The sequence below is a fragment of the Monodelphis domestica genome, chromosome 4 (assembly GCF_027887165.1).
Source record: "Monodelphis domestica isolate mMonDom1 chromosome 4, mMonDom1.pri, whole genome shotgun sequence".
Classification (NCBI taxonomy): Eukaryota; Metazoa; Chordata; class Mammalia; order Didelphimorphia; family Didelphidae; genus Monodelphis; species Monodelphis domestica.
The window spans coordinates 372,991,570-373,015,354 of NC_077230.1; the positions used below are offsets into that span (position 1 = coordinate 372,991,570).

General features: G+C 38.8%; 1 pseudogene; it reads right to left on the bottom strand.

The window, feature by feature from the left end:
* Positions 1-39: 39 nt before the first annotated feature.
* LOC100619451 (L-lactate dehydrogenase A chain-like) lies at positions 40-11,440 on the bottom strand (annotated as a pseudogene).
* Between the last annotated feature and the right edge of the window lie 12,345 nt (positions 11,441-23,785).

The following is a 23,785-nucleotide window of genomic DNA, read 5'->3' on the forward strand; positions in this document are numbered from 1 at the left end:
AAAGAAATGTATGTTTAATAGGCATCTTAAACTATATATTCAAAATTGAACTCTTTCTCTTTCTCCCCACCTCCTATCTCCCCTTTTACTTTAATTTTGTTATTTTATTTTTCCAATTATTTATAAAAACAATTTTCAGACTTCTTTCTTCCCACTTCTCCCCTTTGCTTTAGAGAGGACTTCATGCTCATTGTCTCTCAGATTCAAAATCTAGGTGAGATCCTCAGTTCCTCACTATCTCTCCCTCCCTATGCCAAATCTGTTGCTAAGGTCTGCTGATTTCAGCCTTGCAACATCTCTCAAATATTTCCCCTCTCTTCTCTGATATTGCCACCATTCTATTGCAGCCCCTTCTGGCTTCATGCCTGAACTATTGCAGTAACCTGTCCTAGTCTGTCTTCCATTCAGCTGTCAAAAGTCCTTCCTAAAAGTCAAATCTAACTATGTCACCCCTGTCTACTTAATAAACTCCAGTGGCTTCCTATCACATCCAGAATCAAAGGCAAAATACTATTTGGCATTCAAAACCCTCCATAATCTAGCCCCCTCCTATCTTTCCAGTCTTCTTATACTTTACCCCCCAATATATATTCTTTGCTCTAATGGCAATGATCTCCTTGCTATTTCACATAAGACATTTCATCTCAGTTCTAAACATTTTCATGGGCTGAACCCCATGTCTGGAATGCTCTCCCTCTTTGTCTCTGCCTTCTGATTTCCCTGGCTTCTTTCAGTTCCTGATCAAAATTTCTTCTCCACAAAACCTTTCACAACCCTCTTAGTTGTAGTGCCTTCCCCCTGTAAGTTGTTTCTCATTTATCCTGTATATAGCTCATTTGTATATAACTATTTGCTTATTGTTTCTCTCATTAGACTGTGAGCTCCTTGAGGGCAAAGAACTTCTTTTTGCCTTTTTGTATCCCTTTGGCACAGTATCTAGAACATATTAGGATTTTAAAAAGTTCTTGTTGACTGATTTGTTTTAATGAGATGTTTATAGTTTATTCAGTATTGGGTTACAATGATTTTCATGGAATTGGTTGCATTGTTGTACAGATAGAGATCCTTTAATATAATATGCAGGTTTATAACTACTGGTATATATTACATATATTGTATTACATTGTGTTATTAAAATAATATATTATTATTGTTTTACATATAGTAGACAAAATTGGGTCCTCTAGAAAGGTGATATGTATGGCTATGTTGCAGAACCCTAATGGAGAGAGTCACAAAAATAATCACTCAACCAGCAGTGTTACTACTATATAGCGTTTTGTGTCCAAGAACCAAATGTTGTCTTCCGCATGTAAAGGAACCTGTAGCACCTACAAAATGGGCAGTTATACACCCATGGAGTGCAGGCTCAGCTTGACAGCATCTAATCTATGACTGTACAAGATAAGTCATATCTAGCAGCACTATACAAACAACAGGTTTAATTAACAAAAAGGAATCATTGTACTATTCCCCATTTCTAACTTTAAGAGGAGACTAGAGTGTGTTCATAGGTTTTAAAGTACTTTATATTGGTGTTGAATCACTAATCAAAGGAAGGATTTGACCTGCCTGAAAAGTTCATCTTACATAATCCTTTAACCACTTTCATGTTCTCTAGACAGTAAAATGGCAACACATTAAAAGATTTTAAAATTGTAAAATTTATAAAAAAGAGTAAATTGTAAAATTGTAAAAAAGAGTATCAGGACTTTTCTTTAAATAGGTCTTCTCTTATGGTGTCAAGTTTACCTTCATTCCATCTGAAATGCCATTCTATCCTAAAACACATAGGACATAAGGAAAGCACCATCACTAATGTCTTATAGGCCCTTCATCATGGTGGAAATTGGTTGTACCCTCTTAAGATCCTTCATTAGGCTTTCTGTTAGATCTGTCACAGACACGCCAATAGCCCAGGAAGTATATCCTTTCAGTTTGATCACCCTATAAAGACTTTCAACTATCTGTTTATGAACATCAGATCCTAAAGCAGGATGAATATTCTTCAGGGACACACTGGTGGCATTCACATCACTCCACACAGGAACACTAGAGTTTCCATAATTCCCAAGGACCCATTCATGTCAACTTAAAGAATGGAGAATGAGTCTCTCCCACATTTGGTAACAGAAATGGGCAGAGTCCAGATTGGAGCCATTTCCAATAACATGGATTTTGGGAAAGCCACTTAGCTTTCAGGCCAGAAAACGTCCATTGAATTGGAAATAGTAAGCAAACTTCAATTAGTGCTATATTTTTAAAACATTGGGAATGATGAATTTACATTCACATTACAATTTTACCAAATTAATATGACTTTCTCCCTCCCGCTGAGGTGTCCAAGCCATAACAACTAGTTAGGAATTTGCAGTTACATTGCAATTTTTGCCAGAGACAATCTTTGGTGAACTGAGGAAAAGACTGCCATGTTGGAGATCCAACATTTAACTATTTAGTTTGTTTTATATGACATCAACTAGGGCAAGTTCATCAGCCAAGTCCTTCATTAAGTTACTGAAGACACATACCATGCCAATCATACTGTAAGAGTTTAAATTTAGGTTTTATGCTAAATATGAGAATTCTAAAGTAATATTGTGGTTGCTGGTTTAAAAATACTACAGCTTAAGTCAAAATGACTTTTAACAGATTTATTTACAACGAGGTAGAAAGAGTGAAAGTGGAAAATGTAGATAAAGAGGCAGAAAGTACTGCCTAGCTACCAAAACCCTAAATTCAATCCTAATGTCTCTAGACTGCAAATGTGAATCTGAAAGCAAATCTCACCAGAATCCAAAGTCTTAATTAGGAAGCTGAAATCTGAAGAACCAGGAAATGCTGAAGAATCCACTGAGAACCTTCAGTGCACATGAGGCTAAGACCACTAAGAATCTCACCAGAACTCACGCTGAAGAGAGTGTCCCACCAAAAGCACCAATGAGCAGAGGGTCTCCTCACTAAAGTAGATTGGTAGTCTGGATTGATGGTTTTGTTAATAAGGAGATACCAAGGAAGGAATCATTCTACTCACCACCACAGGATCCAAGGGAAGTGTCTCTTCAAGCACCAAGGCAGGAATGACTGACTACAAGGCAGAAGATCTGGAGAGAGAAGAAGTCCATGGTCTTTTCATAGTCCTTTTCCCACATCACTTCCTGTCTCTTCCCCTCTTCACAGTGTAAACCTTGAAAGATTTAAAAACCAAGACACTGTAGTGAAACATATTTTTGCAGTCAAATTTACTCACCCTCTCTTATATCTATCACAATTTATATCTTCCACTATTTTAATCACTACAGTAAGACCTCAACCATTTAAAATCTAACAACAGGAACCAATCACAGCTTCCAAACTACCCAGGGCTGGGCAGTTCCCTTTGGAGGTGAGAGTTTTTGACTTGTGAACTCTTCTACCTAACGACTGGTCAAGTGTTAAGTAGGCGTATTTTCAGTTTTGGGTTGATTTAACCAAAGGTTGCTGATTGATTACATTAGAAATAACAAAGGGAGATAATTATATCTTCAGAGCACCAACCCCAACAACAGTAATCTTGCTATGGGCAATCTTGTCTTTCTTTAGGAAATTCACAATCAATTGATCCTTGACAGTTCCAATCTTGGTTCTGGAGAAAATATGAGCTTGAATGAGATGGTTGGTCAGGCTGTGAAGAGCTCTGAGATATATGTGAGACTGCTAGTCCTAGACTCATCACTTGACTTTAGATTGCAGTTTCAATAGGAATTGGAAAGGTAGAAAAGTGAGTGAGATTAGTGAAAGTGGAAATAATGAGATTTAGAGGATTGTCTGAGGAAGATGGCTATAAAAAGGAGAGATACAGTATGATATCTTGAAGGGATGGTTGGGTCTAGTTAGGATTTTTTTAAGGCTATGGGAGATATAATCATATTTGTAGGGAGCAGGAAAGGAGCCAGTAGATAGGGAAGGACTGATGAACAGAAAGAGAGGGACATAAATGTAGGGACCATCTTTTTCTAGAAGATACAGGATAGTTAGTGCTTATAGAAAGGCTGGATTTAATAAGGCTAAGGGTCAACTAGGTCTTCAACAGAGACTGACAAAGGAGACAAAAAACAGGAATAGTTTCATAGGCTTTTGAAATATAGAGAAAAGGATAGCAAGGGGCTCATAGCAAATGGCCTCTTTTCTCTATCATAGCCTTTTTTTAATTTTATAGTATTTTATTTGATCATTTCCATGCATTATTCATTAAAGACAAAGATCATTTTCTTTTCCTCCCTCCCACCCCCCCCCCCGTAGCCGACGCGTGATTCCACTGGGTATCATATGTGTTCTTGATTCGAACCCATTGCCATGTTGTTAATATTTGCATTAGAGTGTTCATTTAGAGTCTCTCCTCTGTCATGTCCCCTCAGCCACTGTAGTCAGGCAATTACTTTTCCTTGGTGTTTCTACTCCCTCAGTTTGTCCTCTGCTTATGGATAGTGTTTTTTCTCCTAGATCCCTGAAGATTGTTCAGGGACATTACACCACCACTAATGGAGAAATCCATTACGTTCAATTATACCACAGTGTATTAGTCTCTGTGTACGATGTTCTCCTGGTTCTGCTCCTCTCGCTCTGCATCACTTCCTGGAGGTTGTTCCAGTCTCCGTGGAATTCCTCCACTTTATTATTCCTTTTAGCACAATAGTATTCCATCACCATCATAGCTTTTTTAAAGTAGTGTGGAGACATCAATAGAGACCTGGTCTCAAGGTCAGGAAGGCTGAGTTTTGAGTATAGCTTCTGGCACATGCTGGTTTTATGACTCCAGACAATTCCTCAACTTCTCAGTACTCTAAGCAATTCTCTAAGACTATATGCTGCAGAAAAGGTGTCAACCAGTTTCTTTGGTAGAAGTTTCCTCAACTGGGAGTTTACTATACCAATGAAATGACAAGTCTAATCCTTAGCTTAAGAAAGCCCCTTTTTATTAACTTTGCATCTGTCCTTCATGAATATTAGAGTTGCAAACCAATATTTGCCAAGCATTGGGCCTGGAATTATGTAGACCTAAAGTCAGATACAGCCTTAGTTGCCTACAAGTTCTGTGACTTGGGCAAGTCATTTAACCTACCTGCCTCAGTTTCCTCATCTGTAAAATGAGATTAATAATTACACCTATATCCTAAGGTTGTCATCAGAATCAAATGAGATAATTGTAAACCACAGTGCCTGGCACATAGTTATTACTATATAAATGTAAGCTATTCTTATCATTATATTTATTCTCACTTACATGTCTTTCCTTCTATCTTCTCTAAGTGCCTTTTAAAAAAATCTATATTACTTGGTAAATTCTCAGTGAATCCATATTAGCTTCCCTATTGGTTTTGAATTCATTTAAAAGTCACACTTTTGGACCCCCTTGGATAATATAGTTACCCAATCATGACAATATTAAAATTTCTCCTCTATATTTCTTCTACATTTCATTTTTCCTCCAATGAACAATAACATTTTTGCCTCTTCCAATTTGTGTAAAAGTTCTTAGCAAGATATCTTCAAGGTGGAGATGATCTGCAAGGTGGCAGAGTGGATAGAGCTCTGGACTTTGACTCAGGAATATCTGAGTTCAAATCTAGCCTCAGAAATTTATTGGCTGTGTGACCCTGGGCAAGTCCCTTAACCATTGTCTGCTGCAGTGCATCTAGGACACCTAGGTGGTACAGTAGATAGAACACCCAGTCTAGAGTCAGGAAGACTCACCTTCCTGAATTTGAATCTGACCTCTGATACTTCCAAACTATGTGACCCTAGGCAAGTCATGTAACCCTGTTTGCCTTAGGTTCTTCATCTGTAAAAGGAGCTAGAGAATGAAATGGCAGATCACGCTCTTATCTCTGCCAAGAAAACCCCCAAGTGGAATAAAAAATAGTTGGACATGACTGAAACAACTGAACACACCTCAGTTTCCTCATCTATAAAATGGAGTTCATAAGAGCACCTATTTTTCCAAGGTCATTTCAAGAATCAAATAATGTAATAGTTGTAAAATACTTTAAAAATCTTAAAGTGCTATTCAAATGCTAATTATATTTATTAACTCAGGAGCTGCATTCTTCAAAAAAGTCTCCCTATTTCCCCTAGGTCACAGTGCTTCCTTTTCAAACTTCAGAAACTGTGTAGTATTTACTCATCTCTGAGCTCTAAGTTCTTCAGATACAGGGATAGCTTTCATTTGTTCTGTATCTCCATGGCTAAGGAGCCAATGTTTATAGCTAGTGAGACCCAAATAAATATCTGTTGAGACAAAAAAGCTCACTACTTTAGAATTTTAATGATCAAGTTTGTCTCCAAAGAAGAGAAAGAACTTTTTTTTGCAGTGCTCAGGGACCATGGTACTGCATATAATGTCATATCTTGTTTAGTTTTGCTAAAATAGTCTCCTTTTCTTTTTTATCCTTTGTTATAAAGGATGACCTTTGGGAGAATTAGGAGGGAGGGATATGCTGGAAAAGTTAGTAAAATAAAAATAAAATATAGCAATAAAATTTTGTTTTAAAAAGTCTTTTGAATTGGAGTAATGAATTGAATTGATTCCTCTGAAAATATTTCATAAAAAGTTACATAAATGCCACCTGTTAATATCACTGTTAACCCCACCTGCATTCCCATTGGTATTTTGTTCTGGAGGGGAGAACAAGGAAGGAATCAGTGCTGGGAGTTTCCCCTATAAAATTTGCTCTCTTTGAAGGCAAGAACTATTTCATTTTGGTCTTATTCCTAACACGGTACTTGGTATACACTGTTGGCATTTAACAAATGTTTATTGATTCATTGGTATATGCCAATTATGGAACACTGCTCATTTCTTGTTTTTGTCATTCAGTCATGTCCAACTCTTCATGATCCCATTTAGGATTTTCTTTCCCCTCCCTCCAATTACATATAAAAACTGTTTCCAACATTTTTCAAAGAATAATGAATATTGAATTCTCTCCCTCCCTCTATCCCCTTTGAGATGGTAAACAATCTTATATAGATTTTACATGTGTAATGATGTAAAACATTTTTCCATGTTAATCCTTTTGTGGAATAAAACTCAAATAGGAAAAAAAAATCAAGAAAGTGAAAAAAGTTTGCTTTGGTCTGGATTCATACCGAGTTCTTTTTCTCTGGAACTAGATGGCATTTTTTGTCATGATGTCTTTGGGAGAGTTTTGGATCATCATATTGCTGAGAATAAATTATTCACTGTTGTTCATTGTAAAGTATTCCTGTCACTATACAAATGTTCTCCTGGTTCTACTTATTTTACTCTGCTTCAGTTTGTATAAATCTTTTCAGGGTTTTCGAACTCCTCCTGCTTGTCATTTCTTGCAGCATGAGTGTTCCATTACAATCATATACTATAACTTATTCAGCCATTCCCCAATTGACAGGTACTCCCTCATTTTCCAAATCTTTGCCCTTCTAAAAAGAGCTTCTTTAAATATTTTTGTACAGATAGATCCTTCCCTTTCTGTTTTTATTTTTCATTTTGGGGCGCATCCAAACCTAATAATGGTATTGCTTGATCAAAGGGTATATACTGTTTTATAGTCCTTTGAGCATAGGTCCAGATTGCTTTCCTGAATGATTGAATCAGTTCACAACTCCCTCAACAATGCATTTGAGACCAAGCTTTCCCATATCTACTCCAAGTTTTATCATTTTCCATTTCTCCTATAATAGCCAATCTGGTAGGTGTGGGAAGGTACTGTAAGAGAGGAACTTGGACTTAACCTGCCAGAAGGAAGAGAGAAGCAGATTTTGCAGGCTGAAGGACCAACTGGAACAGGGGAAGGGCAGGAAGGAGAGAGAGTTCAGAAGGAAGGAGATAGGAAGTTAGAGGATCTGGACAGTTGGGAAGGGACTTCTTTCTGGGAAGCCCAATAGAAAGGAGGATGTGAGCAGACCTCTGGACCAGCACCCTCCTCCTGTGACTCCTGACCCAGTTCCAGAGAAGACAAGTTGAGTGAATAGGACTTCTACAGGAAGCTGTTAACTATAATAATTCCTCTGCATCCCCTGAAGTTCTTGAACTGTTATAATAGCCAAGGCAGCTAGAAAGTCAGGACATCTTCACAACTGACCCCAGGGGGGGTCAGGCAAGCAAGACCTGATCTTGCCAGACTCTGGGGAGAAGGGGTTCAGTTACTTCTAGGGGCCTCCCCCTCCCTCTTTCCTAATATCTCATTCCTCAATTCAATTGCCCAACCCTTCATTCGTTCCCTTAGAATAAACAACTGTTCTTAAGAGCAAGTGGCTGGCTTCATAGTATCTAAGAAGGAAGAAGTCTTTGAAGATTGGGGAGAGGGAAGTGACATTTCTCTCCTCAGAGAGGGAGAAGCTGTTTGTTTCAACCCATTTTCAGAGAGAACCGAAGTTTGTTATCTTGAAGGCAGCCAGAATGGGGTTTGCCAGGGAGAAAAGAGAGGGAAAATCAATCCAACTCTTTTCTCTTTCTACTTGTCTCCATTCCATCTCTACCTCACTCTGGTCCTGACTCAGTAGGGGGAGACTCCATTCTCTCTCCTCTCTATGTTACAGTACCTTAGGGTTGTTTTAATTTGCATTTCTCTAACTATGAGTGATTTAGAGCATTTTTTTTAGCATGACTATAGAGAGCTTTAATTAGTTTATCTGAGAACTGTCTTTGCATCTTTTGATCATTATCAAGTGGGGAATGATTTGTATACTTATATATTCAACTTATTTCCCTACATATTTGATTCTCTACATATTTGAGAAATGAGGCCTTTATTAGAGGGACTTGCAAAATGTTTTTTGCACCATTGTGCATTACTTTCTATCCTATTTACCCCCATTTCATTTCTGAATTTCACCTCCCCCAATTTGCTTAATAAGTGATTCTTGGTTGAAGTTCTAACTCCCCTCTGATCCTTTAATGCAGAAGCTACTAAGTCTTGTGTTACACTGACTCTGCTTCCATGATATTTGAATTGTTTCTTTTTAGCTGCTGGATCTTTTCTCCTTGACCTGGGAATTTTGGAATTTGGCTACAACATTCCTGAGTTATCCTTTGGGGATCTCTTTCAGGAGGAGATCGATGCATTCTTTCAATTTCTATTTTACCCTCTGGTTCTAGAATATCAGGGCAATTTTCCTTGATAATTTCTTGAAAAATGTTGTCTAAACATTTTTGATCATGTCTTTCTTACACTATCTTTCCTTTTGCCTTCCTTACAGGTCAGTTGTTTTCCCCAGGAGATATTTTCTATTTTTTCATTCTTTTGACTTCGTTTGATTTCTTGATGTCTCATGAAGTCATTAGATTTCACTTGCCCAATTCTAAGTTTTTAGATATGATTTTCTTGAGTAAACTTTTGTACTTCCTTTTCCATTTGGCCAATTCTATTTTGTAAAGAGTCCTTTTCCTCAGTGAATTTTTGTACCACTTTTTCCAAAAGGCCAATTCTGTCTTTCAAGAAGTTTTTCTTTTCAGTGCATTTTTATATATCTTTTTTTTTCCCATTTGGCCAATTCTGCTTTTTAAAGAGTTCTTCTCTTCTTTGGATTTTTGTGCCTCTTTTACCAATTGCCCTCTTCTGTTTTTCAAGCTATTAATTTCTTCAGTATTTTATTGTGCCTCCTTTACCAAGCTGCTGACTCCTTTTTCATACTTTTTCTGTATCATTTTAATTTCTTTCCCCAATTTTTCTACCTCTCTTATTTTATTTTTTATATTCTTTTTTAGGTTCTCCAATAATTATTTTTGGACTTTTGGACTCCAATAATTATTTTTGGAGCAATTCCTATTTCTCTTGGAGACTTTGGATGCAACAGTATTGACTTTATTGTCTTCTTCTGTGTTTGAGCCTCCCCTATCACTAAAATAACTTTCTATGTTGAGTTTTTTATTGTTTGTTTATTTTCCTGCCTTTTAATTTCCTTTTAGTTAAAAATGGTTACATTTTGGCTCTGTACCTATGGTGAAAGGAACACTGTTCCAAGATTCAGGTTTTTTAGTGCCTTCAGAGCTGGCTATGGGGATCTATCTGCTTTCAGTTCTTCCAAGAGAACATGATGTAAGGAGAGGTGTGTTTAATGTCCTCCAAGCCTGTGCTCTGTTTTGTAACTTTAAGCATTCTTTTACCCCTTGGAACTGTGACCAGATTCCTCTGAACCACACTGGTGGTTACAAGTGCTTTTGTAAATGCTGGTATATGCTAGTGCTCTTCTCACCTTAGGCTATGCCCCAGGGCAGACACTGGGTCTGTGTATGAGAAATGTGACAAGAGACTTGCACCCAGATCCAGCAAGGGTACCTTGTAATCTCCTTTTGAGTAGTTGTTCAACCCCCCTTTACCATTTGTAACTGAGAGTTCTGGAAGCCTTGGCTGCTGCTTGAATTGCACCCAAAGCCTGTTGCCTTTGTGGTGCCTGCCCTGGCATGTTGCACTCAACCTCCACCCTGGTGCACTAGATCCTTCATGCCAGCCTTCTATGTTGTTTCAGGTTGAAAAATTACTGTCTGTGGGTTATGCTGCTTCAGAATTCGTTTGAGGCATTAGATTATTTCTTTTTGTAGGTTATGCCCCTATTAGGGTTTTCTTGACACTAACAAAGTCCAAAGACACTAACACAGTTTGCCATTTCTTTTTCTAGCTCATTTAACCAATGAGAAACTGAGACAAACAGGATTAAATGACTGGTAAGGATCATACCATTAATTGGTGTCGGAGGTCAGATTTGAACTCAGGAAGATGAATTTTCTTGACTTTGGGCTTAGCACTCTATTTGCTATGCGAATTTACTAAATTTACTCTTCCATAAGGTACCCTCTTATATCATACTTCCAATCAAATCCAAAGTCCTTTGTCTTTTGGAATCCAAATTTGCCTCCCTCTAATTCTCCATTGTGCCAGCCCCAATATTTGGTCCTTGTCTTGTTCCAGGAAGCTCTGTAGAGCTCATCTGATTCTGTCTCCTACGTTAAGCATTCTGAGGCTTGCTGGAATCAAAACCCTCTTGAAGGCACGTAGTACAAGACTCAGGGCTAAGAGTCAGAAGCAGGAAGTCAGCTTCAGGATAGGCTGACCAGCCCAGGCTCCAGATGGCTCCAGATGAAGAATGGTAGGGGAAACAGAACTGGATGGGTCCAAGATTAAAAATCAAACAGCCCCTCCTTCAGCTTCCTACTGACTTTCTGACTTGAAAGGAAGGATATTAAAAGAACAGTGAGTTTGCCTGGGCCAAACAGTTTGGTGAAGGAAAGCAGCTTCCCTGCTCTATCCTCACATCAACCCCAACAATCCTATCTTCCTCACCTGCCAAACTTTTTTCCTTTCCTGGCCTTGAAAAATCCTCTCCCTGGGACTGTGACCATTGAGGGCAGCTTAGGGGTAGGCCTGGAGGCGGCTTGGCCATTGATTAAAGCTTTCCTGTGGGTGGGATGGTCAGTGGTCATTCAGTGCTTTCCTACTCCTCCCTGCCTCTTGCAGGATATTACCCTCACCCAGTGACCCACTGGCCACACATCTCTCCCAGCTGAGAAGCCAGATAGAATGGAAAAAGCCCTGGAGACCTGGACAAGTCCTGCCTCTGGCCCTTAGTAGCAAGTTCCTTCTCTGAGCCTAGTCTCAGTTTCTTTATCCGTAAAATAAGAGTTAAAGATGCTGATCTGGAAAGATTCTTGAGGCTCTGATTTTTTTTTTCTTTTTTAACATTTTTGAGTCGTGGTACCAACATTTATTTATTGCAACAACAAACCCACCCTTCCTTTATGAGCTTCAGTTTTTTAAAAAATGGGAGTAATGACTCTCGTACAATCTTCTCTGAAGGTTTATTACAGGGAAAAGCTCTATTATAATTAGTTATTATGGTTATTATTGTCAATATTTTGTCCCTTGGTTAGGGGAGAACAATAGAATTAGTGCTCCTCACTACCTCATCCCCCATCCCTTCCCACCCTTAAATACTGAAATATTTTGAGGAAAGAACGCTGGCCTAAGATTCAGTAGCTTTTCTAATTCCAGTTTTGTCACAACCAGAATGCAGAATGCAGAATGGACTTCAATTTTCTTCTCTAAATGAAAGGTTTGAACTCAATGTTTGAGATTCTCCCTTGAATCTGGGGATGGCTCCCAGGACTCAGGAAGAGAGAATGTACAGGCAGGGGGTAAGGGGTAGGGAGACCAAGGTAGGGTGGATGTCAAGACAGGAAGCACAGCCTAAGACCCTACAGAAAGATTTTGTTGACAAGGTGGCTTTTGAGAGACCCACAGAATTGCAGACTCTCAGAGCTGGAAGGGGCTTGAGAAATCATTTCTGAGAAGAAAGGAAGAAGGAAAAAAGCAATTGCATAAGATTTCTCAGAGCCAGAAGGGACGGAAATAATTGTTTATAATATGGATAATCAGGTTGGTAGAGTTGTTGTTGGTATACCTTCAGAATAAAGGCTTCACAGGCTTGTGTAGGCCTGAGATGTAGTTGAAAGTCCAAATGCTACCTGACTATTCCATACAATGTTAAAAAATACAGTAATTGAGATTTATTGAATTTAACTAAAGAGAAAGGGAGGGGACCAGGAAAGGGAAGTCCCTAGCCTAAAAAGTCTCAATTCTCCACCTACCAGATCTACAGATCCCACAAGGGATCATCTTCAAAGATCTTCAGGCTCCCTTTCCTTCGCACATTCTCTCTTAATTTCCACACTACCTATCTAATCTGATCTAACTGGTCCCCAGGTTATTGGTAGATAAGTTAAAAGCTTGTCAGCTATTTGATAGCTTGACCTGTTGGTGAGGTCACCCTCCTTGGGCTAAAGCCAAGATGGTTGGGCCTTTCTCACTGGGTACTGGCAGCTCTTTCTCACAGTAATCAGAAAACTCTCAGGGCACTGGATCTCAGGAACAGAAGCAGGTGGAAATTGAAGTCAGAGATGGACAAGATCACAGGATCTCTGGCTAGCTGGAAAACAGGAACCTCTGACTCTTTAGAAACAGATCAGTCAACTTCCCTCAGGCTAAGATTGACCAGCCAACAGGAAGTTACCTCTCTGCTCCCCTTGAACAACAGATTCCCAACTCCTTCCATGTTTTATCCCTTCCCCAGATTCTGGAATTGCTCTTTCAGTTCTGTGCGTGTGACCAGACCCTGTTTTTGCAAACCCTTGTTTTTAGCCTCTTTTGCAAAGTCCTTCTTTGTCTCTTACAGGACCACCAAAGTGATCCCCTCTCAGTATCCTTACAATGGCTATTCCTTGAACCTGGAACCACTTCCTCTTCATCTCTACCTCTTAGATTTTCTCTCTTTCTGAACTGCTCCAATGCCACCTTCTACATCAAAGATTCTTCATCTTTTTCTATGTCATGGACTCCTTGACCAATCCAATGAAACCTATAGACCCCTTCTTAGAATACCATTTTTAAATTCATAAAATAAAATGCATGGGAATGACATAGGGAGCCAACTGTATTAAAATTGTGAACAGCTAAGTGATGCAATGGATAGAGCACTGGACTTGGAAGCAGGAAGACATCTTCCTGAGTTCAAATATGGCCTCAGACACTTAGCTAGGCAAGTCACTTACCTCTGTTTGACTCAGTTTCTCATCTGTAAAACAAGTTGGAGAAAGAAATGACAAACCATTCTAGTATCTTTGCTAAGAAAATCCCAAAATGGAATCACAAAGAGTTAGACACAACTGAAACAATCGAAGAATTACAATATATCCTCACCTATCTACTACGACTCTATCTCCATCTATATATAAAAAAGTTCATTGGCCACAGGTTTAGAAGCTATTCCTGATAACTTCTTCTCCTTTAGCTATTTGGGACCTCCCTGCCTACATCTATTTTATATTTGTCAAGTATATTTTTTATTTATGTTATTTCCCCCCATTAATAGAATGTAAACTTGAGAGCCTCCCATCAGTTGATTATTTCCAGTTTATCTTTTATATATTTCCTATGTACTAAGTTGTTTGCATGTTGTCTTCCCTATTGAAATGTGAGGTTCTTGAGAGTTGGGACTGTGATGGGATTATTTCTATTTTGTATCTTCAGCTCTTGGCACAGTGTCTGGCACATAGTAGGCTTGTTAGCTGATTGCCTAGTGAGAACCCTTTCCCCACAATCCTGTATTTTACTATTGATTTTTTAAGCATTGAAGGCCATATCAAGCTCCTGTTCACTGGGTGGAGGGTGGCTAAGAAAGGAGAAGGTTTAAAAGACTTGAAGGAAACTGGAAGGGAAGAATATTTAGCCCTCGCAGTAGCCAATTTGATCCTCTTAGGATCTATGCTGCACAATGTCTACTTGTGCTGGCTAGTACCCTGGGTAAATCTTGAAGATACTACACAGACCAGACTTGAATCAGAGGGTGAGAAGGCCCCAGGGAGTGCCATTCTACATTTGTACTGAGATGAGTCATTTCCCCCCGAGGTCCTGCACATATATTTTATGGGAAAAAGAAAGAAAAATTTATGGGAAGACGGTTAATACTGAAGCATCCATTGGTGGGACTCAGTGGCACTGACACTGTCAGTTCTGGGATTCAGTGAAGTCAGCTAGTAGTCAGGGCAAGCAGAAGCAGTCATCAAAGACATGAGGAAGGAGTGAGGGATAGATAGGAATAATAGGATGGATTACCAAGCTGGTCCAGTGCTGTGCTTCGAGTCAGAGCTGGTAGAGAACTGGTTACATACATTTCCTATATTCGGGGTACATGGAAGACAAATAAAAGACTCAGTTAACTGACCAAAAGGATTTCATTGGCCAAAATGTCTTGTAATTAGATTCTATTCTATTTATCACCTCCAGATTTCTAGAGTCATTTTGTGGCTGTTAGAGGTCATATATCTCAATGGTTCCCAAGCCAAACAATACTGTCAACCGATAGGCAAAATACAATGATAGCTGATAGGTAGCATCCCCTTGTTGTAAAAGAGATGAAATGAAAAGACAGAGATTAAGCTCTTGCTATGTAGAAGCTCTCTGCTAGGCTTTGAGTAGAGTGCTCTATTCATTCAGATGGCTGTCCCTTTATTCTCACTGCCTGATTAAAAAAAATAAACAGTTTTGTTTTGTTTTAAGTTCAACAAAGTCAATATATCAACCAAAACTTCAACACTCCACACACATCCTCTACTCCTCTAACAAACAGGAGCCAAATATATTTTCTCATCATATGGTTTCCAGTTCTCTCCCTATCCTAATGACACTTCTGTGAGTGCCACAAATATGTATGGGGCCAGGCTTGGTCTGTGGAAATACATAGCATTCATATGTTATTGCTGTTTATTTTATTAACATGTTGTTGTCTCTCTCATATGTAGATAATGTTCCTGATTCTGTTTACTTCACTCTGTCTCAGTTTTTACCACATTTCTTTGAGTTCCATGTATTTGTTTTTTCTTAGGGAGAGATGATATCTTCCTGCATTTATTCATCATAGTTTGATTAGCCATCCTCCAAATTGATGGATACTCAACTGAGTTTCTGATTCTTCACTACCAAAAAAAAGTGCTGCTTTGGGGATTTGGGCATATATAGAACTGATATATTGAAGTTTACGAAGTGCTATACACTCATTATCTCATAGGTTAAAAAAATAAACCTCATCTTACAGCTGAGCAAAGTGAGGCAGAGAGAGGAGAGAGAGAGGAAGAGAAATAAAAGAGGAAAGAGAGGAGGAAAAAAGAGAGGGAGGGAGGGAGAAAGGAAGAAAGAACAAGAAAGAAAGATAAATAAAGAAGAAAGAAGGAAAAGAACGGAAGGAAGAGAGGGAAGGAGATAAAGAAGGAGAGGGAAAGGAAGAGACAGAGAGAAATAGAACATTTATTAAATATTTCCTCTGTGCCAGAAACTGTATGTGGTACCAGGACACAAATGCAAACAAACAAGTCACTTTGTATGATGGAGGAGTTTATATTTTAACTGTAGAAGACAATATATATGTAGGAGAGAAAAAAGAAGAGGTAGGGAAGTCACACAGTCACAAAACTAGTAAATATTGGAAGCCTGATTTAAGCTAAGGTCTACATGACTCCAACTCATGTACTTTTTCCACAATGCCAAGCCCCTCTCCAAATTCTCTATTCCAGGTTGCTAAAGTCTTCTAGGCATATGAACCATATATGTTTCAACCACAGTGGGGCAATCACTCTAGGTGTGGAGCTGGAAGTCATATTTTAGGAATATTAGTTGAAGGGATTAGGGATAGTTAGCTAGAAGAAGAGAAAATTTAAAGGCCAGATAGTAGTTATCTTCAGGTATTTGAAGGATTGTTACAGAAAAAGAGCTAGGAATGGTTCAGCTTCTGAGTAGGCATTTTCTGTGGCTGGTCCCACGCCTGGAATCCTCCTTCTCCTCATCTCCTCTTTCTAGCTTTCGTCATGGTCCAGCTAAAATCTCATCCCCTACAAAAACCTTTCTTGAAACCCCTGAAAACTTGTGCCTTTCCTCCTTTACTCATCTTGAGGTTATCCTATTTATAACTTGTTTGTCTGTACTTACATATTGATTCTCCCCATTAGACTGTGAGCTCCCTGGGAGCAGAAAGGGTCTTTTGCATTTCATACTCAAATGCTTAACACAGTGCCAGACATATAGCAGGTGCAAAATAAATGCTTGCTTCTCTGCCTGCTTAGGCCCAGAAGCTATATGCGCCCTCCATTGACCACCAATCTCTTATATAATCCATCTAATAGTATATAGTATGTATTAGTATTAGCAGTACTTATGTAAAGCAAAAGGATTAGATTTGAGCATGGCAAATTGGACAATATTGTCTCTGCAGTCAAGGGACTTTGGTTCCAACTCTGCCTCAGATATCCACTACTTGTGTGACTTTGGGTAAGTCACTCAACATCTCCTCTCTGTCTCTCTGTCTCTCTGTCTCTGTTTCTCTGTCTCTCTGTCTCTCTGTCTCTGTCTCTCTGTCTCTCTGTCTCTCTCTCTGTCTCTCTCTGTCTCTCTGTCTCTGTCTCTCTGTCTCTGTCTCTCTGTCTCTCTGTCTCTCTGTCTCTCTGTCTGTCTCTTTCTGTCTCTCTTTGTCTCTCTGTCTCTCTGTCTCTCTGTCTCTGTCTCTGTTTCTCTCTTTCTCTCTCTCTCTCTCTCTCTCTCTCTCTCTCTCTCTCTCTCTCTCTCTCTCTCTCTCTCTCTCTCTCTGTCTCTGTCTCTCTCTCTCTGTCTCTCTCTCTCTCACAGTCTCCTTAGCTCTAAAATCAGGATGGATTAGGGAGAAAGAGGGCTGCAGGAGCAGGGTGATACACATTTTGACCAATGAAGGAATTTGTTTTGTTTAATGAAACATTTGTTATAAGGATTTTGCTTTCTTTTTCTTTTTTTTTTTTCAGTTGCAGGGTGTTTGGGTGAGAGGGAAAATAAATACTTGTTAATTGAAAAATTAAAATGTATTTAAAAAAATAAAATGAAAAGATTGGACTCAATGGCATCTACTGTCCCTCCCAGCTCCAGAGCCAGGATCCTATGATCTCAAAGGTTTCCAGCTGATCTAAGTTGCTGATTTTTAGACCTTATGAACTTCCTGCCTAGCCCTCTGGGTCGATTGCCTTTGGGAATTCCTGACTTTGATCTCAATCAAGCCCTCAGTTCTTTAGCTATTTGGATTTCAGTTTAGATTACATCCTCTCTTCTACCTCCATTCCCCCAGGATGGGTTCTCTTCTTTCCAAGCTTATTTTTCTTACATGCTTGGCCCTACAAATACTTTTCTTTATTCCTTTATTTCTACCAAGGGATTAGCCAGTCTTGCCAAGCATTGCAAAGCCCAAACCTCATCCAGCCCCAGCACAGGCAGGGAAAGCCCCCCTATAGAAGACCTTGGAGCTCTGGGCTGAGAATACTCTGGTCTTATCTCAGATGAGTGAGATTTAGGAATTGTAGAAGAACCAGCTATGCTATGGCCGAGGTGGTCAAATATTCTTAAAATAAGGACAGGCCACCTGTTGCTGTTCAGTTGTTCATTTGTGTTTGGCTCTTTGTGACACCCCCTTCCTCCGCAGCTACCTACTCTCCTTAGGGATTTTCTTGGCAGAGATACTAGAGTGATTTGCCATTTCCTTCTCCAGTGGGTAGAGGTCAACAGAGGTTGTTATTTGCATAGAGTCACACAGCTAGTACCTGAGGCCAAATTTGACTTCAGGTCTTCCTGACTCCAGGACTAAAGCTCTAGACTTCAGCAAATGGTCCCCTGCCCCTGCTATTCCCTCTTCCCTTCTTTGGGCCTTTTCAGAGGTGGCCAGTTCCCTAGGTCAGGAATGCCCTCCAACCCTTTGCCCTTTGACATACCTAACCTCCCCATCTTTTACATTAACCTTTTCCTGAATCCTCATTGTTGTTAGTGCATTCTCCCTTTTGAAATGACCTTGTCTGCCTTTGAAATTGGATATGTGGTTTTGTTCTCCTGGGATAAGTATTCTTTTAACCTCAAATGTTTTCCATTTACATCATATGTATGTTGAAATTTATTTATCCATCTGCACATTTTTTCCCTGCAGTAGAATGGAAGTTCCCTGAGGCCAGAGACTGTTGCCTATATTTTGGAGAGGAAAAAACCCTGCAAATTGAGAAATATGCCAAATGCTTCAGAACCCTACGCAAAGACTTGTCTTTGGAATATATCTACATAGGCCACTGAATCTTTAGGAGATTAAAAAAGTTGTATGAATGTGTCAGCCACTTAAATAGCTGTTAAATTGCATTTATTGATAAATGTGAGGTTATATTTATTAACATTCTGCTAAAGTGGCAAGCTCCATGGCAGGCTCCGGAGAAAAAGATAAATTGAAATGGTCCCTGATCTTAAGATGATTACATTCTACTGGGGTAAGGAAGGAGGGACACACATAAAGACAGAGAAAAAATGCAAAGTATGTGATATACTAAGTAACAACAGAATTCTGGAAAGGCCTCTGGTAGGATGAGGTTCTTGAGTCAGGCTATGAATTCCAAGATATGGAAGTGAGGGAGTAAAATATTTTGGATATAAAAACAATCTGGGCAAAAGCTAGCTAAATAATGATTCAGGGAAAGAATAAGGCCAATTGGGCAGTTAGTTGGTATAGGGTAGGGGACACATGCAGCCCCCTGAAGCCATGTATCCAGCCCCCACTGCACTTCCCGAAGGGGCACCTCTTTCATTGGGGGTCAGTGAAAGGAGCACTGTATGTGGGGGAGCCTCAAAGCGCTGCATCTCTCAACTATAGTACTACCTCTGGTGACATAATCCTTTGTGTGGTGCCTTAGAATGAGGTGCTGCACAAAGGATTATGTGGCTGCACAATGGAAGATGTCAGCATGGTGATCAGCAATCTGGGGGAAGGGATTCTGCACTGTGTATACTGCTGCCAGGTTAGGGTTAGGGTTAGGTTTTTATAGTCCAACCCTCCAACCATCTGAGGGACAGTGAACTGGATCTCTGTGTAAAAAGTTTGGGGACCCCTGGTGTAGGGGATAGAGTGCTGGGTCTGGAGCCAGGAAGATTCATCTTCCTGAGTTCAAATCTAGCCTAAGACTCTTACTAGTTATGTGACCCTAGGCAAGTCACTTAACCCTGTTTGTCTCAGTTTCTTCATCTGTAGAATGAGCTGGAAAAGGGAATGACAAAAGCACTTCAGTGTCTTTGCCAAGAAAATCCTAAATGGGAGCACAGAAAGTTAGATATGACTGCAATGACTAAACAACAACAAGGCCAATTGGATTAGAAGATTTAGTAGTGTGTTTGGGAGAGAAATGTATTTATTACAGGTTTCTTATCTGCAAAAGATCAGGTTGGAGCCTTTTCAGGCAAAAGGAACAGATAGGTAAAAGAGGAGTAAAATGAGATATTGTATATTAAGAGGACTCCTTCATGTGATAAAATCCAGGAATCAGAGAGAAGAAACATGGTGGAGAACATATGGATAATGATCATTGGAGGAAGAAACAGAAATGTTATTGTCTTTGGAGTACACTACAAATCACCTGCCCAGTTGTGAAGTGGATTACAGGCTTGGGGCAGAGGTATAGTAATGAGAGAGGTTGTCATTCAGCTATGCAAACATTGCTGTAACTCTCCCCCCCCCAACCCATCTCTCCTCCCCATGTCCACCCCCTCTTTCTCTCTCTTAAAAAACCAAAACAACTATTAATTTCTTGACTTGCTTTAACAATAAATTCATATTTCAAAAAGTGAAAAGACCAATAAAGGTAAATAAATCTATTTGGAATGTGATTTTCATCAGAGGAAATGGCTACTAGGGTGAAAATAAAAGAAACTTCAAGGAGGAAGTAACATGCTGTCTTACAGTTGGTAAAAGGGAAGAAAGGCAAGAATGCTTCATTATCTTTCCTAGATCTTTAGAAAGTAACTTCCAAAGAGAAAGTATAGTTAGGTTAGCTGAGGAAAGATGGGAAGCTATCAAAAATGAAATTCTGAAGAAACAAAGAACAATCTAATCGAGTAGGAAAAAAGAAGATATTTAAAGAGACTGTTGTGGATGCATGCGAAAATCACCAATTTAGATTTTTACATAGACATAGAGAAGATGGAAGCAAAAACATATAAAAAAATGAAAATGAAAACATGATTCTTTAAGCATAGTGTCAAGAGCTAGAAAACTCACGATAAGGTAAAGTTGGGAAGGAAAGCCAAGGAGAGTAAAAAGTAGTATATATATATATATATATTTTTAGTCTAACCTGGGGAAAAGAGAATGATGAAAGAAGGAATAGAACCCACATCTTGGTGTGGACAGGACAATGATAACTTACAAAGGAGAGGAAGCAAAGGCTCAATTCAGGCACCCAGACATTCAATGGACAGAGTCCTGAACTTGAAGCTAAGAAAGCCCGAATCTGAATCACATCTCAGGAACTTTAGATGTGTGTCCTTGGGCAAGTCACTGAACTGAAGCTCCATTTTCTCACCTATAAAGTGGAGCCAATATAGCACCAGTTTCTAAGAATTTTCATGAGGATCAAATGAAGTAACATTTGTAAAATGTTTCACAACTTTAAAAGGTGATATGTTGTTGTTTGGTTGTGACCCCATTTAGGGTTTTTTGTGTTTTTTTTTGTTTTTTTGTTTGGCAAATATATTGGAGTGGTTTGCCTTCTCCAGCTCATTTTCCAAATGAGAAAACTGAGGCAAATAGAATGAAGAGACTTTCCCAGGGGTATAAAGCTAGGCAGTGTCTGAGACTAGATTTGAACTCAGGAAAATGAGTCTTCCTAATCCCAGGTCCCAGCACTCCACCCACTTAACTGCCCCAGATGCCTATAAGACTACAAGCTTTTATCAATCCTAATTTTGCTTCTATTTTTTCTACCAAGGAGAATGGAATACCAATGGAATGAAAAGGGAAGGAGGAAGGAAGGGAGGAGAAAAGGAAGAAAGGAAAGAGGGAGGGAGGGAGAGAGAGAAGGAAGGAAGGATAAAAAGGTAGGCAGAGGGATGAAGGAATGGAAGGAAAGAGGACAGGAGGGAGGGAGGGAGGGATAGGGAAAGGGGGAGTGAGTGAGAAAGAAAACAAGTATTTATTATGTACTTATTTTATGTCTGGCACAGTTTTAAGTGCTTTACAAATATTGCCACACTAGAGCTTTAAACTATCCCAAGCAGGTAGGTGCTATCATTTTCTCCATTTTCTAATTAAGGAAAGAGAGGAAACAGAGGTTAAGTGATTTGCCCAGGATCATATAGCTAGTGAGCCTCTGAAGCTAGATTTGAACTCAGGTTTTCCTAACTCAAGATCCAGCACTCTATCCACTACACTGCCTATCTGCACCCTACCTAAAAAATGTCCAAAAGGAAGTGGATATTAAAAGTCAGTAGAAAATTAGTAGAAGAATATGTAGCTGCCCTTCATAACTTTAAATTACCAGGTCAAGTCAAGATGAACTATATTCTTATTAAAGGCAACTAGGTGGCACAGTTGTGTGTTACATCATTTAAACTCAGTTTGTTTCCATTTCCCAACTGTAAGAAGGAGATAATGAAGCACCTATCTTTTAAGTTTGTAGGAAAGATCAAGTGAGATAATACTTATTAAATGCCCAGCACTGTGCCTGGCATATAGTAGACATTTAATAACTTAATTTAATTTATTAATTAACTTAATAATTCATTAATACATTTAATAGCTCTTTGTTTCCTTCCTTCTTAGATACTGAAAGTGTTGGCAGACATGGTTGCCACACCATAGTAAGGTATCTCTGAAAGATCCTAGACAGAGAGAAAGTACTACAGAACTGAAGAAGAGCAAATATTGTTCTAATTTTTTTAAAGGAAAAGAATTGAGTCTTTTCACTTCTAGCCAAGGATCTTGATTTTAGTGAATTGCAAAATATTAGAATATATTACTAAAGGGCTAAAGACCTCCAAAGTGGACATTCTTAAGCTGAAATCTAGGAACTAGTTTTATTTTTTAATTGATAAATGTGTTTCAATATAATTTGTTTCTTTCATAATCCATTTTGTTTTATTTTATGCATTTAAGAACTTGATGCTGTTAAGGATTGCTTCTATATGGTTAACAATTGTTTCTGTAGGCAGAAATGTTGAGCAGAGTTAATAATAGTTAGCATTTACATAACACTTTCTCTTTGTCAGATTATGCTAAGCATGCTACATTTATTAACTTATTTGGTTCTCACAATTACCCTGTAAAGTAGCTGCTATTATTATCCCTATTTTATTTTAGAGAATTTTAGAGAAATTGAGGCAGATGGACTTGCCTAAGGTCACATAACTCATAAATAACTAAGGCTTTATCTGGTTTCAAGTTTTCCCAACTCTAGGCTCAATGCTTGTTCTAGAAACATTGATAAGTGAAAAGGTGAAATAGATAATAACAGTAGATAATAACAATTACAACTAATTACTTAAATAGTACATTATCTGATTTGATCATCAGCAGTACTCCACAAGATACACTCTTCAAGTTTCATTAGCCCTGTTTTGCAACTAAAGAAACTAGGGTCCAATGAGTTTCAGTGACTTGCCTAGGTTCACTTATGAAGAAAGCACCAGAGATGAGTTTTGAATTTAGGTCTTGCCCAACTCCACAATTCAATCATTGTCCAAAACACGGCACTGCCTTGATAGGACTTTCTTCAGCCCATAAGTTTCTAGTTAGGTAGCTTTTGCTACTAAAGCTCATCTGACATCAGCATCTTCAGCATACTGTCCAACCTCTGAGTTGTAATGCCTCCCATGCCTTAAGCAGAATGTATTTCTGTTGGGTGTTTCTTCCAGGAAATATGAGAACATGAAATTTTGCGGTGACTTTATGATGTTTATCTCTTCCTGTCATGACTGAGTCACAGTTACTTCTGTTTAAAATACAGGATAGCCTCTATTCTAGAAAAAGACAGAAAAATGACTCCAGAAGTGCCTCCCTAAATTTCAGTTTATAAGGGAAAACAAATAATTCTTTTTTTAATAGAGGTAAGTATGAAAGCTGAATTAAGATGTTAGAATTAGGGGCTGAAAAGGGGCCTTGCAATGTTATGGTGACATCCCTTACAAAAAAACAAAAAAATTTTCTTTTGGTTAGCGATGATTCAGTCTGATCTCCCCCTTCTCCGTTTCTTCTCAATAAGGAGAGAGCAATAAACTCACCGAGGTCTATTAGTTTGGAAGGAAGAAAGTGGTTTACTGTGATTGGCAAAGGAAAACATGAATACAGAAACTTATGATCCTATCTAGTACAAAAGAGAAAGGACTTTGGATAAGAAAACTGAGGGAAAGATGGAATATAAATTAAACTTTGGCAAAGTCTATCCTGAACCTTCAAAGTCTCC